This window comes from Mobula birostris, chromosome 9, assembly GCF_030028105.1.
Source record: "Mobula birostris isolate sMobBir1 chromosome 9, sMobBir1.hap1, whole genome shotgun sequence".
Classification (NCBI taxonomy): domain Eukaryota; kingdom Metazoa; phylum Chordata; class Chondrichthyes; order Myliobatiformes; family Myliobatidae; genus Mobula; species Mobula birostris.
This window is the reverse complement of record NC_092378.1, coordinates 59,696,494-59,714,421: the sequence shown is the minus strand read 5'-3', so window position 1 is coordinate 59,714,421 and position 17,928 is coordinate 59,696,494. Positions and strand designations below refer to the sequence as shown.

The window sequence follows — 17,928 nt, the reverse complement described above, 5'->3', positions numbered from 1 at the left end:
TATATTTAGTTTGAAATCAAAGATGAAACTAAATTTATTATGAAAGTACATATATATTACCATATAGTGCCAAGATTTATTTTTGCAGGCACAATTGAATCAATGAAGAACTACACACAAAGATGGACAAATAACTAAAGTGCAAAAGACACCAAACTGTGCAAATACAAAAAAGAAAAACAAAATAACAATACATAAATAAGAAATAATATAAAGAACGAGTTGTACAATTCCTGAAAGTGAGGCCATAGGTTGTGGTCTGCACTTAAATGTAAATTAAAAACAACATAAAAGTAGTACTTCTCCACCCTTTATAAATTCCCATGAATGCCAAATTACTGATCTTTGCAATTTGAAGTTCTGTTCAATAGAAGCTGCACCCACTTTATACATCATACTTTCACAATGGGAACATAAAAAATGAAAGCAAGAGTAAGTAATGTCATTTAATTCCTTGCACTGACTATCATTCATAAGATAATGGCTTTTACTTCATATCCACTTCATTGTACTAACCACGTATCCTTTGAAACAATTTTAAAATTTGAAGATCTGTCTTAAAAAGTTAGTTGAGATGACAAAAATGGTGCAGAGATATTTTAACATTGTTTTCCTTTTCACAATTCTAGTCATGGGATGATGCTCTTGCTAAATCTGCAAGATCTTGGGGCAAGAAATGCATATTTAAACATAATCCAAGCTTGAATAAGATTGGAGGAGTACATCCAACCTTTTTCCCAGTCGGAGAAAACATCTTTGCTACAACAGGCCCTGTTCAAACCAAAGATGCTATTGAGACATGGAATGATGAACTGAAGAATTATAATTTTGGAGCAAATAGCTGCAAAAAATATGCTGTTTGTTGGCATTACACCCAGGTAATATTTCTGTTGTAGACACTGTTAACTTTGAATTACTGAATGAAGAGAACTTCATGAAATATATACAGACAGAAAAAGACAATACTCAGCAGAATTTGTGGGGAGAGAGTTAATTTTAGGTTGATGCCTTTGCAAAGATCTTTATAAATGTTGTCTCATCAACTGAGTATTTAAGGGATATTCTGTGTTTATTTCAGAGATACGGCATCTGTTGATTTTTACTTTTGCCACATTATTTTAGGTTCCTTTTGCATCAGCTGCATTACAAGACTCCTGAGACTCAATTATAACTCACCATTGGTGGCCTGCAATCACGTTAGCTATTTAATGTCAAAAAAAAATGTAGGTGCCACTCTGCTGATGTGAAGTGGTATTGGTTTATTTGTTTATTTTACATAAAGGTTACTTGCCTTCATTTTAATATCATGGTTTTAATCTGATTGTTCAATTTCTCAAGCCTTGGGAAATCTGACCCCTGGAGACAGGCAAGGAAGATTGAGGTGGGTACCTTTACAGTACAACATGTGAGCCAGCAGCATCAGAAATTAAATTGCAAATACACCTGGAACAGACATTTCCAGTTTTCTTTGTAAAGTTCAAAGTACATTTATTAATCAAAATACATAAAAGTATATGTTGCCATGAGATTCATTTTCTTGCATGCATTCACAGTAAATACAAGAAACACAACAGAATCAATGAAAAGCTGTACTCGAGACGGACAAACCACCAATGTCCAAAAGATACCAAACTGCAAATAACAAAACGGTTCAAAAACCTGATGGTTGAAGAGTAATAACTATTCCTGAACCTGGTGGTGTGGGTCCTGAGGCTCCTGTATATCCTTTCAGATGGCAACAGTGGGAAGAGAGTATGGCTTAGATGGTATCAAGCAGGCCTTCAGGATGGAAGATGATATGATTCCAGGTTTGTGGATTTTAAGGTGGCTGAGGAGATCAGTGTGGGATCCATAGACAGGGTGAGTGGGTAGTAAGGGGAATGTCATAGTCCTTATACCATTTTAACTGGGTTTCAGCACGTTAGACAAAGAAACTTGAGGTTCTCATTGTCAGTCAAATGCTTCTCCATTTGGAGTAACCATGAGCTAGGGGTTCCTACAAGTTGTTGGTGATATTGCCCTTCTGAGCAGTGGTCCCCAACCTCCGGGCCTCTGATCTGGGCCGACATTTATGTGCCTGGCGGCACCTAATTAATTAGCTTGTTTATTTCTGCTTTTTTCTTAAAGGTGTGCTGGGTGCATCCCGGCTACCCCTGCACCCCTGCATGCTTCGTGGCCTGGTACCAGTCCACGGCCCGGAGGTTGGGGACCACTGCTTTTGAGGACGCTTTGGGTCTTGAATCACCTCTGTCCTGTTGTAATAGAACTCAGAGCAGAGACAGAAGCACAAGGAGGGAATTGCAAAAATAATCGAATTGATGAATTCAAGAGGAACAGGAGTCCAGAGTTGGACAAGTGCGAGTCTCAGCCTGCCTGACTGGCTGAATGGTGGGGCTGAGAGAATGCTGATCCTGCCAGTAGAATTAGAGGATTTCACAGAGACAACATTGGTTGTATCCCCTAGTGCTAGGAAGTAACTGCTGTAAGTAATCCATCTATCAGAAGCATCTGGAGAGCAGTAATCACCTAGACCATAAGCTTTCCATACTCTTCCCATCCATATACCTATACAAACTTCTCTTACATGTTCAGATTGAACCCACATCTACCACTTCCACTGACAGCTCGTTCCACACTCTCACCGTCCTAAGTGGAAAAGAATCCCCTGAAGTTTCCCTTCAACGTTTCACCTTTCAGCCTTAATCTATGACCTCTAATGCTATGCTTGCTTACATCGATTTTCGCAAAGCTTTTGACTCCATTCAACGAGGTAAAATGCTGAAGATCCTGAAAACTTACGCAGTGCCAGACCATCTACTGAGAGCAATAGAGTCCAGCTATACCAAAACCATGGCAAAAGTTGTATCATCAGACGGAGAAACAGCAGTGTTCAAGCTCCTGGCTGGAGTGCTGCAAGGAGACACTCTGGCACCTTACATCTTTATAATCGTCCTTGATTACGCTCTGCGTCAAGCTACCAAAGATCATGACAAGCTTGGTTTTACCATAAAACCAGGACGAACCAAAAGGGTCAGATCAGTTACGCTCACAGATCTCGATTTTGCAGATGACATAGTCCTGCTCTCTGACCCGAAGGAGGAAGCACAGCAGCTACTGACAAAAGTGGAAATTGAGTGCAATAAAGTTGGACTTCACCTAAACGCTAAAAAGACAGAGTACATGGCGTTTAACTGCGACGAAAGTACTCTCAAGACCGTAAAGAATGATACCATTAAGAAAGTCTTTGACTACAAGTACCTCGGGTCAAGAATGATGAGTTCGGAGGACATAAAGATACGGAAGCCGCTGGAGTGAGGGCTATGAACGACATGAAGTAAATCTGGAAGTCGAACCTGACCGGAGGGCTTAAAAAGAGGATCTTCATAGCAGTCATAGAGTCCATTCTCGGGTACAGATGCGAGACGTGGACACTCACCAAGACTATGCGAAAGTCTCTAGATGGTTGTTATACACGATTCCTCCGGATGGCTCTTGACGTGAGTTAGCAACAGCACATGACGAACGTCGAGCTCTATGACGACGAACCGATGCTCACCACTAAAATCGAGGCGAGAAGACTGCAACTAGCGGGGCACTGTCTACGCCACCCCAAGCTACCTGCCAGCCTAGTCATCATATGGGAGACCAAGCATGGGAGGATGAACCCTGGGCGCCCTCCCAAGACTATGGTCAACACGCTCCTAGAAGACAGTGGCGCAGCTAATGTGGATGAACTGAACACACTGATGAGGGAGAGGGAGAAGTGGAGAGTCCGTCATCGTGCCTGACACCGACCCCAGGCCTGAGTCGACGTAATAGTAGTAGTCTAATGCTAGTCACACCTAAACGTATAACAAATATAACAGTTAGAAATAATATGTTGTATGCATACATATGACATATTAGGTGAATATAGTGGGTGATTCATTCAGCATTATCTGAAAAATCATTTTAAAATTGCTAGAAATATCCAGCAGGTCCCACATTGAACTTTCAGGTACAGTTCCTACTCCTCCACCATCAGATTTCTGAAGGGACATAAACTAACCGATGAACTACACCTTACTATTTTTGCTCTAAGATATACAATATATATAATATATATAGTAATTTATAATTTCTATTACATATTGCTGCCGCTAAACAACAAACTTCATTACAAATGTCAGTGATATTAAACCTGATTCTCATTCACAGTAGCTGTGGGGAGAGATTAACTGATATTTCAGGTTAACTATACTTTCTTTTTGAACATGAGATTTTTATTTTACATCGTTATTGGGTAGAAAACTGTTGCTGGGCTGTATTGAGGTTAATATAAATGGTTAGCGAATTCAACTGAATTTCAGAAATTGTGGATATTCAATGATAAAGTTATCAAAAGAGAATTACTTGATGGCTACAAATTTTAGTTATAATTTACATTTTCACTTTTAGATACACATTTGTGATTTAAACAGAATCAGTAGTGTTTATTTCACAATGTTTTTATCAAACGCAAGTGAACTGTGTCACGTTGGCATCATCATCATCAGAGCGACTTAGTGGTCTGACAGGTTCGTTCTTGTTCTGTGTGCTATGTATGGATCCTGCGGAGCTCCACATAAGGGAAAAAGAACTGTAGTGGTTTCTGACAAATGTTTAATAGAATTAGAATTAAAATCGGATTTATTATCACTGACATAAGTCATGAACTTTGTTGTTTAGCAATGGCAGTACAGTGCAATACATAAAAACACGGTTACAATAAGAAATATATAAATATGTACTGTAAAATGAGAGCTAAAAATGGAACCAATAATTTTTCTACTCTTAAGATAGATATAGATACTTTTTTGATCCCATAGGAAATTATAGTGTCAGTGTAGCATTACAAGTGCACAGATATAATATTAGAAGTAGAAAAAATAAAAAAAATAAGTTACCATGAACAGTCTAATGGGAGGGGGCCATCACTTCCCCAGCTATAGATTGACTCATTATAGAGCCTAATGGCCAAGGGTACAAATGACCTCATGTAGAGCTTTCCAGAGCAGCGCAGTTGCCTTAGTTTTATTTACCATATACAATATAATCTACACAATGGTAGTACCTTCATGTATGATAAATAGATCAAACATTTACAGAATAAATAATGTGACAGATGTTGAAAGACTGATCTTATTTTTCAGGTTGTCTGGGAGAGTACATACAAAGTTGGTTGTGCTGTTACTAACTGTCCCAGTGGAATTAAGCACTTTGGAGGAAGAGGACCAGCCAGGATATTTGTGTGTAACTATGGACCAGGGTAAGTTTTCCAAATATTTTTAAACAATAATTTAATTTGAAATATCATTGCTTTCTTTTAATTGTAAAATTAAGTAAATACTAGAGCAATAATTCAGATGAGTAATTGAAGTTATTTTTAAAATATTAAACACTTACCAGTCATAACATTGTCACACGAAAAGGCAATAATTTTTAATCTGTTTCAGTTTACAGGTGACCTTGAATCAAGCCAGATATTTAAAATAATTACCATTATTCAAATTACTACCCTTTTGAGCATTGTGCAAACATAGTTTAAACTAATTTGCAAGGGGGATGGAACTGGGAGCGATAGAGCAGAGAAAGAAGTGCATGGAATAAAGCCAGATCCAACATATAGAGAGGCTTTGAGGAAAGAGAAGCAGAATAAATGGTGTAAAGGTAGTAAGGCAGAAGGCTGAAGTGTGTGTACCTCAGTGCAAGAAGCATCAGGAACAAAGGTGATGAACTGACAGCTTGGATACATACATGGAATTATGATGTAGTGGCCATTACAGAGACTTGGCTGGCACCAGGGCGGGAATGGATTCTCAATATTCCTGGATTTCAGTGCTTTAAAAGGGATGGGGGGGGCACGGAGGGGAGGAGGGGTGGCATTACTGGTCAGGGGACTATTACAGCTACAGAAAGGGTGGGTAATGTAGCAGGATCCTCTTTTGAGTCAGTATGGGTGGAAGTCAGGAACAGGAAGGGAGCAGTTACTCTATTGGGGGTATTCTATAGGCCCCCTGGTAGCAGCAGAGATACAGAGGAGCAGATTGGGAGGCAGATTTTGGAAAGGTGCAGAAATAACAGGATTGTTATCATGGGTGACTTTAACTTCCCTAATATTGATCGGCACCTGATTAGTTCCAAGGGTTTAGATGGGGCAGAGTTTGTTAAGTGTGTCCAGGATGGACTCCTGTCACAGTATGTGGACAGGCTGACAAGGGGGAATGCCATACTAGATCTAGTACTAGGTAATGAACTAGGTAATGAACCAAGTCAGATCACGGATCTCTCAGTGGGTGAGCATCGCTCCCTGGCCTTTAGCATTATCATGGAAAGGGATAGAATCAGAGAGGACAGGAAAATTTTTAATTGGGGAAGGGCAAGTTATGAGGCTATAAGGCTAGAACTTGCGGGTGTGAATTGGGATGAAGTTTTTTGCAGGGAAATGTACTATGGACACGTGGTCGATGTTTAGAGATGTCTTGCAGGATGTTAGGGATAAATTTGAACCAGTGAGGAAGATAAAGAATGGTAGGGTGAAGGAACCATGGGTGACAAGTGAGGTGGAAAATCTAGTCAGGTAGTTCAGGTGGAAGGCGGCAGCATACATAACGTTTAGGAAGCAAGGATCAGTTGGGTCTATTGAGGAATATAGGGAAGCAAGAAAGGAGCTTAAGAAGGGGCCGAGAAGAGCAAGAAGGGGGCATGAGAAGGCCTTGGCGAGCAGGGTAAAGGAAAACTCCAAGGCATTCTTCAGTTATGTGAAGAACAAAAGGATGAGAGGAGTGAAGGTAGGACCAATTAGAGATAAAGGTGGGAAGATGTGCCTGGAGGCTGTGGAAGTGAGTGAGGTCCTCAATGAATACTTCTTTTCGGTATTCACCGATGAGAGGGAACTTGATGACGGTGAGGACAATATGAGTGAGGTTGATGTTCTGGAGCACGTTGATATTAAGGGAGAGGAGGTGTTGAAGTTGTTAAAATACATTAGGACGGGTAATTAGAAATGTGTGCAATAAAGGAACAGCAATTATAATGGGTGACTTCAATCTACATGTAGATTGGGTGAACCAAATTGGTAAAGGTGCTGAGGAAGAGGATTTCTTGGAATGTATGCGGGATGGTTTTTTGAACCAACATGTCGAGGAACCAACTAGAGAGCAGGCTATTCTGGACTGGGTTTTGAGCAATGAGGAAGGGTTAATTAGCAACCTTGTCGTGAGAGGCCCCTTGGGTAAGAGTGACCATAATATGGTGGAATTCTTCATTAAGATGGAGAGTGACATAGTTAATTCAGAAACAAAGGTTCTGAACTTAAAGAGGGGTAACTTTGAAGGTATGAGACGTGTATTAGCTAAGTTAGACTGGCAAATGACACTTAAAGGATTGACGGTGGATATGCAATGGCAAGCATTTAAAGATTGCATGGATGAACTACAACAATTGTTCATCCCAGTTTGGCAAAAGAATAAATCAAGGAAGGTAGTGCACCCATGGTTGACAAGAGAAATTAGGGATAGTATCAATTCCAAAGAAGAAGCATACAAATTAGCCAGAAAAAGTGGCTCACCTGAGGACTGGGAGAAATTCAGAGTTCAGCAGAGGAGGACAAAGGGCTTAATTAGGAAGGGGAAAAAAGATTATGAGAGAAAACTGGCAGGGAACATAAAAACTGACTGTAAAAGCTTTTATAGATATGTAAAAAGGAAAAGACTGGTAAAGACAAATGTAGGTCCCCTACAGACAGAAACAGGTGAATTGATTATGGACAGCAAGGACATGGCAGACCAATTGAATAATTATTTTGGTTCTGTCTTCACTAAGGAGGACATAAATAATCTTTCAGAAATAGTAGGGGACAGAGGGTCCCAGTGAGATGGAGGAACTGAGCAAAATACATGTTAGTAGGGAAGTGGTGTTAGGTAAATTGAAGGGATTGAAGGCAGATAAATCCCCAGGGCCAGATGGTCTGCATCCCAGAGTGCTTAAGGAAGTAGCCCAAGAAATAGTGGATGCATTAGTGATAATTTTTCAAAACTCGTTAGATTCTGGACTAGTTCCTGAGGATTGGAGGGTGGCTAATGTAACCCCACTTTTTAAAAAAGGAGGGAGAGAGAAACCGGGGAATTATAGACCGGTTAGCCTAACGTCGGTGGTGGGGAAACTGCTGGAGTCAGTTATCAAAGATGTGATAACAGCACATTTGGAAAGCGGTGAAATCATCGGACAAAGTCAGCATGGATTTGTGAAAGGAAAATCATGTCTGACGAATCTCATAGAATTTTTTGAGGATGTAACTAGTGGAGTGGATAGGGGAGAGCCAGTGGATGTGGTCTATTTGGATTTTCAAAAGGCTTTTGACAAGGTCCCACATAGGAGATTAGTGTGCAAACTTAAAGCACACGGTATTGGGGGTAAGGTATTGATCTGGATAGAGAATTGGTTAGCGGACAGGAAGCAAAGAGTGGGAAGAAACGGGACCTTTTCAGAATGGCAGGCGGTGACTAGTGGGGTACCGCAAGGCTCAGTGCTGGGACCCCAGTTGTTTACAATATATATTAATGACTTGGATGAGGGAATTAAATGCAGCATCTCCAAGTTTGCGGATGACACGAAGCTGGGTGGCAGTGTTAGCTGTGAGGAGGATGCTAAGAGGATGCAGAGTGACTTGGATAGGTTGGGTGAGTGGGCAAATTCATGGCAGATGCAATTTAATGTGGATAAGTGTGAAGTTATCCACTTTGGTGGCAAAAATAGGAAAATAGATTATTATCTGAATGGTGGCCGATTAGGAAAAGGGGAGGTGCAACGAGACCTGGGTGTCATTATACACCAGTCATTGAAAGTGGGCATGCAGGTACAGCAGGCGGTGAAAAAGGCGAATGGTATGCTGGCATTTATAGCAAGAGGGTTCGAGTACAGGAGCAGGGAGGTACTACTGCAGTTGTACAAGGTCTTGGTGAGACCACATCTGGAGTATTGTGTGCAGTTTTGGTCCCCCAATCTGAGGAAAGACATCCTTGCCATAGAGGGAGTACAAAGAAGGTTCACCAGATTGATTCCTGGGATGGCAGGACTTTCATATGAAGAAAGACTAAATGAACTGGGCTTGTACTTGTTGGAATTTAGAAGATTGAGGGGGGATCTGATTGAAACGTATAAAATCCTAAAGGGAAACAACAGGAATTCTGCAGATGCTGGAAATTCAAGCAACACACATCAAAGTTGCTGGTGAACGCAGCAGGCCAGGCAGCATCTGTAGGAAGAGGTGCAGTCGACGTTTCAGGCTGAGACCCTTTGTCAGGACTAACTAAATCCTAAAAGGATTGGACAGGCTAGATGCAAGAAGATTGTTCCCGATGTTGGGGAAGTCCAGAACGAGGAGTCACAGTTTGAGGATAAAGGGGAAGCCTTTTAGAACCGAGATTAGAAAAAACTTCTTCGCACAGAGAGTGGTGAATTTGTGGAATTCTCTGCCACAGGAAACAGTTGAGGCCAGTTCATTGGCTATATTTAAGAGGGAGTTAGATATGGCCCTTGTGGCTACGGGGATCAGGGGGTATGGCGGGAAGGCTGGGGCAGGGTTCTGAGTTGGATGATCAGCCATGATCATAATAAATGGCGGTGCAGGCTCGAAGAGCCGAATGGCCTACTCCTGCACCTATTTTCTATGTTTCTATGTAAGTCCCCGGGGCCTGACGGAATATTCCCTAGGCTACTCCTTGAGGCGAGCGAAGAGATTGCTGAGCATCTGGCTAGGATCTTTATGTCCTCGTTGTCCACGGGAATGGTACCGGAGGATTGGAGGGAGGCAAATGTTGTCCCCTTGTTCAAAGAAGGTAGTAGGGATAGTCCAGGTAATTATAGACCAGTGAGCCTTACGTCTGTGGTGGGAAAGCTGTTGGAAAAGATTCTTAGAGATAGGATCTATGGGCATTTAGAGAATCATGGTCTGATCAGGGACAGTCAGCTTGGCTTTGTGAAGGGCAGATCGTGTCTAACAAGCCTGATAGTTCTTTGAGGAGGTGACCAGGCCTATAGATGAGGGTAGTGCAGTGGATGTGATCTATATGGATTTTAGTAAGGCATTTGACAAGGTTCCACACGGTAGGCTTATTCAGAAAGTCAGAAGGCATGGGATCCAGGGAAGTTTGGCGAGGTGGATTCAGAATTGGCTTGCCTGCAGAAGGCAGAGGGTCGTGGTGGAGGGAGTACATTCAGATTGGAGGATTGTGACTAGTGGTGTCCCACAAGGATCTGTTCTGGGACCTCTACTTTTCGTGATTTTTATTAACAACCTGGATGTGGGGGTAGAAGGGTGGGTTGGCAAATTTGCAGACAACACAATGGTTGGTGGTGTTGTAGATAGTGTAGAGGATTGTTGAAGATTGCAGAGGGACATTGATCGGATGCAGAAGTGGGCTGAAAAGTGGCAGATGGAGTTTAGCCCAGGGAAGTGTGAAGTGGTACACTTTGGAAGGACAAACTCCAAGGCAGAGTACAAAGTAAATGGCAGGATACTTGGTAGTGTGGAGGATCAGAGGGATCTGAGGATACATGTCCACAGATCCCTGAAAGTTGCCTCACAGCTAGATAGGGTGGTTAAGAAACCTTACGGAGTGTTAGCTTTCATAAGTCGAGGGATAGAGTTTAAGAGTCGTGATGTAATGATGCAGCTCTATAAAACTCTAGTGTCCATTTGGGGTCAATCCTATAAGCTACCTTTTCTTTGTGGGCGTTGAGTTCAGGATTTCGAACTAGTTTGTTCTTGACAGGTGTGTTTGTAGGTGCGTCGTCTGAGTGTTGAAGTCTAATGCAAGTTAGGCCACACTTGGAGTACTGTGTCCAGTTCTGGTTGCCTCATTATAGGAAGGATGTGGAAGCGTTGGAAAGGGTACAGAGGAGATTTACCAGGATGCTGCCTGGTTTAGAGAGTATGCATTATGATCAGAGATTAAGGGAGTGAGGGCTTTACTCTCTGGAGAGGAGGAGGATGAGGGGAGACATGATAGAGGTGTACAAGATAATAAGAGGAATAGATAGAGTGGACAGCCAGCGCCTCTTCCCCAGGGCACCACTGCACAATACAAGAGGACATGGCTCTAAGGTAAGGGGTGGAAAGTTCAAGGGGGATATTAGAGGAAGGTTTTTTACTCAGAGAGTGGTTGGTGTGTGGAAAGCACTGCCTGAGTCAGTGGTGGAGGCAGATACACGCGTGAAGTTTAAGACACTACTCGATAGGTATACGGAGGAATTTAAGGTGGGGGGTTATATGGGAGGCAGGGTTTGAGGGTTGGCACAACATTGTGAGCCAAAGGGCCTGTAAATGTGCTATACTATTCTATGTTCTATATGTAAAGTAGAATCCAAAAAGTATTTGTGACCACTTCAGGGAACACAACTTTTCATCTGGACTCAATTCAAATGAAAGGTTTTTTTTAAACTGAAAATATTGACTGTGTATTTCCCTCCACTGAGTTCCGATAGCACCTTCTCTGTTGCTCCAGATTACAGCATCTGCTGTCTATTTTGTTTACAACTTGTGTTTCTTTTGTGTCTGCTGCTATACTGTTCTCATGATAACTGCTTTTAGGATTACCAGTGTTTAAGATCATCACTGTACTTTCTACATTCAACTTTGTTCCCCACTTTATTATGACTTTTCATATAAGACTTTGTTTCATTTGTCACATTATTATTTTACTTATCCAGCATCTTTGAAGGTTTACCATTATTGATCACAATTTGATGCCAGTCTACTTTTGCACATTGGAGTTCAAGTTTATTGTCATCAGTTTGTGTGTGTGTATATGTATGTATATATATATATATATATACACACATACACATACACACACACACACACAAACACACACCAAAGTTGCTGGTGAACGCAGCAGGCCAGGCAGCATCTGTAGGAAGAGGTATAGTCGACGATTCAGGCCGAGACCCTTCGTCAGGACTAACCGAAGGAAGAGCTAGTTATAGATTTAAAAGTGGGAGGGGGAGGGGAGATCCAAAATGATAGGAGAAGACAGGAGGGGGAGGGATGGAGCCAAGAGCTGGACAGGTGATTGGCAAAAGGGATATGAGAGGATCATGGGACAGGAGGCCCAGGGAGAAGTTGGGGGAAAAAAAACCCAGAGGATGGGCAAGGGGTATAGTCAGAGGGAGGGAGAGAGGGACGGGGTGGGGGAAGAGAGAGAGAGAGAGAGAGAGAGAGAGAGAGAGAGAGACACAGAGAGAGAGAGAGAGGAGAGAGAGAGAGAGAATGAGAATGAATGAATGAATGAGAATATGTATATAAATAAATAACGGATGGGGTACGAGGGGAAGGTGGGGAATTAGCGGAAGTTTGAAAAGTCAATGTTCATGCCATCAGGTTGGAGGCTACCCAGACAGAATATAAGGTGTTGCTCCTCCAACCTGAGTGTGGCTTCATCTTACCCACCTCCCCCTCGTACCTCATCCATTATTTATTTATATATTCTTTTTCTCCCTCTGACTATACCCCTTGCCCATCCTCTTTTTCTTCCCCCCACTTCCCTCTTTTCCTTCTCCCTGGGCCTCCTGTCCCATGATCCTCTCATATCCCTTTTGCCAATCAACTGTCCAGCTCTTGGCTCCATCCCTCCCCCTCCTGTCTTCTCCTATCATTTTGGATCTCCCCTCCCCCTCCCACTTTTAAATCTATAACTAGCTCTTCCTTCAGTTAGTCCTGACAAAGGGTCTTGGCCTGAAACGTCGACTGTACCTTTTCCTAGAGATGCAGCCTGGCCTGCTGCATTCACCAGCAACTTTGATGTGTGTTGCTTGAATTTCCAGCACCTGCAGAATTCCTCATGTGTATGTGTGTATATATATATGGAAGTTTTCATGCTTTATTGTTTTACAACATTGAATCACAGTGAATTTAATTTGGCTTTTTGACACTATTCAACAGAAAAGACTCTTTCATGTCAAAGTGAAAGCAAACTCCTACAGATTGGTCTAAATTTATAACAATTAAACACAAAATAATTGATTGCATAATTACTCACCTCCTTCAAGTCAATCTAGCAGATGCACCTTTGGCAGCAATTACAGCCTTGGGTCTGTGTGAATAGATGTCTGTCCGGGTTGCACATCTGGACTCCGCAATTTTCCTCCATTCTTCTTTACAAACTGCTCAGTTCTATCAGATTGCTTGGGGGTTGTTGAGTGAACAGCCCTGTTCAAGTGTAGCCACAAATTCTCAATTGGATTGAGGTCGGACTCCAATTTGCCATTTTAAGTTTGTTAGTTTTAAGCCAGTGCTCTGGAGCTTAGGCTTTAGGCTTGGGGTTATTGTCTTGCTGGAAAACAAATCTCCCAAGATGCAGTTCTGCAGTGTATGAGGTTTTCCCCCAGGATTTCCCTGTATTTTGCTGCATCCATTTTACCCTCTACCTTCACAAGCCTTCCAGGGCCTGCTGCAGTGAAGCATCCTCACAGCACCATGCAGCCACCATCATGCCAAACATAACATTTAGTCTGATGGCCAAAGAGACCAATTTTGGTTTGATCAGACCACAGAACCTTCTTCCAGCTGACTTCAGAGACTCCCACATGTCTTCTGGCAAGCTCTAGCCGAGATTTCATGTGAGGTTTTTTCCTACAGTGTCACTCTCCCATAAAGCTGTGACTGGTGAAGCACTCCAGCAAGTTGTTGTCTACGCAGTCACTTCCACCTCAGCCACTGAAAATGGTAACTCCTACAGAGTTGTCATAGGTCTCTTGATGGCCTCCCGCACTAGTCCCCTTCTTGTACTGTCACTCAGTTTTTGAGGACGGCCTGCTGTAGGCAGATTTACAGCTGTGCCATATTCTTTCCATTTCTTGATGACTGTCTTAGCGATTCCAAGAGATATTCGGAGACTTGGAAATGTTCTTGTATCCATGTCCTGACTTGTGCATTTCAATAACCTTTTCGTGGAGTTGCTTGGAGTGTTCTTTTATCTTCAAGGTGTAGTTTTTGTCAGGATACTGACTCACCAGCACTTGGACCTTACAGGTGTATTTTTACTACAATCAATTGAAACACCTTGACTGCACATGATGATCTCCATTTAACTAATTGTGTGACTTCTAAAACCAATTGGCTGCACCAGTGATGATTTGGTGTGTTATATTAAAGGGGGTGAATACTTGTGCAATCAGTTATTTTGCATTTTATATTTGTAATTAATTTTGATCACTTTGTAGAGATCTGTTTTTACTTTGACATGAAAGAGTCTTTTTCTGTTGCTCAGTGTCAAAAAAAGTTCTCCAGGACCTCACCTGTGCCTAAAGAGGATACAAATATACTGGTCAAGGCCCCAACAATCTCATCTCCTTATTCCTTTATTCAAAAGAGGTAATAGGGACAATTCTGAGAATTATAGGCCAATGAATCTTATACCAGTGGTGGACAAACTACTGGAGAGTTTTCTTTGAGATGGGATTTATGAGGATTTGGAGATATATGGTCTGATTAGGGATAGTCAGAATGGCTTTGTTAGGGGCAGGGTTGTGCCTCATGAGCCTGACTGAATACTTAATGTGGGTTGTAGAATGGACTTCCGGGGTGGTTGTAGAGACACATGCATTAGGAACATTTTAGAGACTTTTAGGTATGCACATGGATGATAGAAAATTGGAGGGTACATGGGAGGGAACTGTTAGACTGATCTTGGGAGTGGGTTAAAAGATTAGCACATCGTGGGCCCATGGGTCGATATTGTACCGTGCAGTTGTTACAAATTTATTTAGAAACTTGTGAAAATAAACATGTCATATTACTTGGTCTGATCATGGATCTTCTGAGGACAGCCCTATCTCTTGAGAAGAGTGGTCTGTGCTATCATCAGGCATTTGGGAAAGGGAAGTCACATACTTTACTGGTCTCTCCCACATTTCCATCCTCAATGGTAATGTATGTGTAAAATTAAAAGGTTAGGTGACCTATCATACATCTACATATTTATGGTTGTCTTCTTTTTTTCATGAATGAACTATCATTTTGTCGTGTCCTGATTGCTTTTCAAGTGAAATTTTAAAATTGTTTATAGTTTTTCATTACAGGTGAGCTTTCTGTTATGACCATTTGGGTAACAGAAATTCATCCTTACTGAATTCACAAATTGCTACCTAAAATCTAGCATACGGAATACACTCATGGAATTGGTGTTACTTTATTTTCAGCCTGCATTTCTTGGCATGTGCATATTTTGTGACTTCACATTATAAATTATAATAGAGATAGTTTCCTGGGAATGCAAACCCTCCAATACACAGGGATCATCTTTTTTATTTTGATATGGGCTTCTTTGAATTTCCTTAAATAGATTCACATGTCCCTAAACTTTGAAACATACACCTAATATTGAACTTACTTTGCTGTTTCTTGTAACTTGTAAAATTGCTATACATAATTTTATGAACAATAGTTTCTTTCCATCCAAGTCTTTTTGTTTGCACGCAGTGGAAATTTTCGTGGAAGACGTCCATATACATCAGGAACATCTTGTTCAGCTTGCACCACATGTAGTGGCAAGTTATGCAGTAAGTTAGATAATAGTCTAATACTATTATTGCATTGAAGTTATTATAAAAGTTGATCTAAGTGTAAACTGTTACAATTTAGTTTTTTCTTTTATTAGCTGATGCAACCCGTGATAAACTCAAAAGTATGTATTTTGTATTTTTTATATTTATAATTTGTTTGTCAACTTTGTACAAATTAGTTAAACATTTCCCCCTTTTTTGTTTTGGCAGAGTACCCTCATTGGAATCCAGACTTTGGATCAGCCTCTATTTCCTTTTATGATCAACTAATATTTCTTATCACTATTATTTTAATATATACTCTACAATAATTATGTAAATGTAGTTTATCTTTTCAGGATATTTTGATTGAACTTGAGAGGGTGCAAAGTTTTGGTTCGTTAATATTTTTTAGCCAAGATGTATCTAAATGCATCATGCTTTCAGTACAATTTCATCATCACAGTTCAACTTTTTGCAAGGCATATCCATCTAATAAGTCAAATACCGGCAAAACTAACAATTAAAATAATCCTGGGTTGACAGGGTAAACCAGAGATTCAAACTGGTGATCTTAATTTGATCAACAATCTGTTCAGAATTTTCTCTCCTCCACCCCGAGAAAAATCTCTTCCATCTTACCTACTTAAGATGGTAGTTTTCTAAATCTGAATCTGCCCAAACATTATTCAGAGTAATAATGACTTTTTGTTAAAGTTGCAGAAGAAAAAGTTAGTTACTACTACACATGATACGTTGATACTTAACTAATTTTGTTCATGCTGGCAAAAAACAAGTTGCCAAAGATAATTTGATTTCAGTCAACCAGTAAATACTAGTCAGAAAATCCATGAAAATCCCGCCTGCACTTTTGATTACTTTGTGGCAGATTTTGCTGAACTCCGGCATTTTATTAATCTTGAAGGAGATCACTTGATAGCCAAAACCAGTCATTTGCTGGAAATATTTAACAAGTTTAGCTCAGAAAACAAAACTCTGACATTCAGATTTGCTGCATCTACAGCATTTTAAAATTAGTTATTGCTTGATGGTCCTATCTTAAAAGGAATAATTGTGAATGAGAGTCTTATTTCTGTTTAACCATTTATACTTGGAAACATTACTTTGCCAATTGAGTGTAAGCTTGCCAAAAGTAAACAACTGAAATCACAAAGTATAAGAGACCTTACTAAAATATAAAATTAAACATCATATTGGCAGACGAATTGAAATACAGTACTCTAATGTGACCAAATAGGATAAGTATCACAGGTCTTCATACTAAATTTTGAGATTCTCCAAATATATTCAATTTCAGTAAGATTCTAAATGTATTACTTTAATTAAACTACAGATTAGCAGATGACCAAGTTTCTATTCTTACCCCTTGGGAAGGTAATGTTTATCATCTAATACAATTTCTGTCTGGAGGATATTAGTCAGCCTTCTGTAACTTTGGTTAAAATGTGTCTACGTATTGAACAGTCAGGCCAGTACATATAAATTAACACCATAAATTGATAAATGCATTAACTCAACACCTGCTGTTTTATCTGAGCATTTCAGCACCTTTGGGTTTTGGGTAAATTGCTAATTCCAGAATCTGTAGTAGTTTGCTTTTGCATTAATGCACTGTACTTTGGAAAATTGCAAAGGATCTCGTGATAACTTACCACACCCTCAGCTTTAAAATAAACAATGCTAATTTTCCACCATATTCTTCACTTTAAATAAACTAACACTGATTACTGATAACTCAATAGTAATAAAACAGATGCTTGAATTTTGAAATGAAACACGAAATGGTTGAAATACTTGGCATATCAAGCAGCATCCATGCTATGAGGTTTAATATTATCATTTCAGATCACCTCAGATCTCTCTCTTGTAACACATTTACTGCCTAATCAATTGAGAATTGCCAGCATTTTCTTTGACCCCTATGTCAGACTTGCAATTAGTGTATCAAAGTCTTACAATTAGATTAGCAGCATTTGGACCTTGCCAAGCACATAAACTATATCAGAAATTGTAAAGCTGCACTGTTATTGCTAAGTCCTACGTATTGATACTCTGAACTAATAGCAAGCCTCACCCCAACAGTTTCATAAGGTTAAGTTGCAATTCTGTTTCTATGGATTCATACAGACTCAAATTTTGCTAAGCATTGTTTTCCTTGCCTGACCCAGTAATAAGATTCAATCTTGTATGGTCACCAGGATTTTGGAACCAGCTTCTGAAAAATCAAACTTAACATTAGTCACTAGTGTAGAACAAAAGATAATCGTATTGGCCATTTGTTGTATACCACAACACTGGGAAGTTAGAACCAAATTCCAATTCAGCAGGGCATGGTGAAAAAATTAA

The 17,928-nt window shown here is 40.4% G+C and overlaps 1 pseudogene; it reads left to right on the top strand.

Annotated features, from left to right (window-relative positions):
* The window catches only part of LOC140202788 (GLIPR1-like protein 1), a 32,866-nt pseudogene extending 15,113 nt beyond the window's left edge, over positions 1-17,753 (top strand).
* The last annotated feature ends 175 nt before the right edge of the window (positions 17,754-17,928 follow it).